The following is a 921-nucleotide window of genomic DNA, read 5'->3' as shown; positions in this document are numbered from 1 at the left end:
GGGACCGTTGGGGGCGGGGTGTGTGGCCTTATGACACACTTCCAGTGATGTCAGGGGGTGTGGCCTTATGACACACTTCCGGTGATGTCAGGGGGTGTGGCATATGCTAATGAGTTATGCTAATGAGTTCCCCTAGCTCTTTTTCTACGAAATGACCCCTGTGTGCAGCTGTATTCATCGTCCAAATTGAAAACAAAATGCAATGCAATTCAAGCTGTCCAAGCTAATCTGCACGTGATCCAGAATAAGATGGTAGAATTCTGGACCCTGCTGCTTCAGACAGCAGATGAGGGAGTCATGATTTTGAATATTCTCCTGTGTTAAAAAGGACAACAGCCTGCATATAACAAATTAGTACATCAGAATATTCTCGTTTTAGTTCTTGCAGGGGATTGTTTCTATAGGGAACGCTTCACCATATGATAATAGATGTGGAGAATTCTATCACTTCTGTTTCTGATTCCAGTGACGCTTCCCCTTCTGGAAACTAGGGCAATGCTGACTAGGAGAAGAGCCACAGGTTATTTGCCTGTTGATCTGTCTTATCCCATCCTTCTTTAAAGTTGCTCGGGCTGACACACAAGGTTTTGGCCACCTCCATTTTATGAATGGGCTTGGCATGCATGACGCAGAGCTGACATTTCCTAAATGATACTGGAAGGAGTTGTATTACTCCTTGCTCTTCATTGGACTACACATAGGAGACACTGCTTGTGGTGTGCCCTTTGACAGACATACTGATGGGGAAGGGGTTTGTGCCCACAAATTTGGACAATAGACATAATTTAATAGAAGCTTATTTCTGAGCTGACCCAGCTGAGCTCTGAGAAGCAGCAGAAGATAGAGCTGCTAGAGGGGTGAGTGTTTTTTATTTGCTTTCAGCTGAGGTGATTTAGCTGAGGGTACTGTGTGGGGGAGGAG

Source organism: Gekko japonicus, unplaced genomic scaffold (genome assembly GCF_001447785.1).
Source record: "Gekko japonicus isolate JY-2015 unplaced genomic scaffold, Gekko_japonicus_V1.1 scaffold555, whole genome shotgun sequence".
NCBI classification, from domain to species: Eukaryota; Metazoa; Chordata; class Lepidosauria; order Squamata; family Gekkonidae; genus Gekko; species Gekko japonicus.
The sequence above is the reverse complement of the archived record's forward strand: the minus strand, read 5'-3'. Positions refer to the sequence as shown.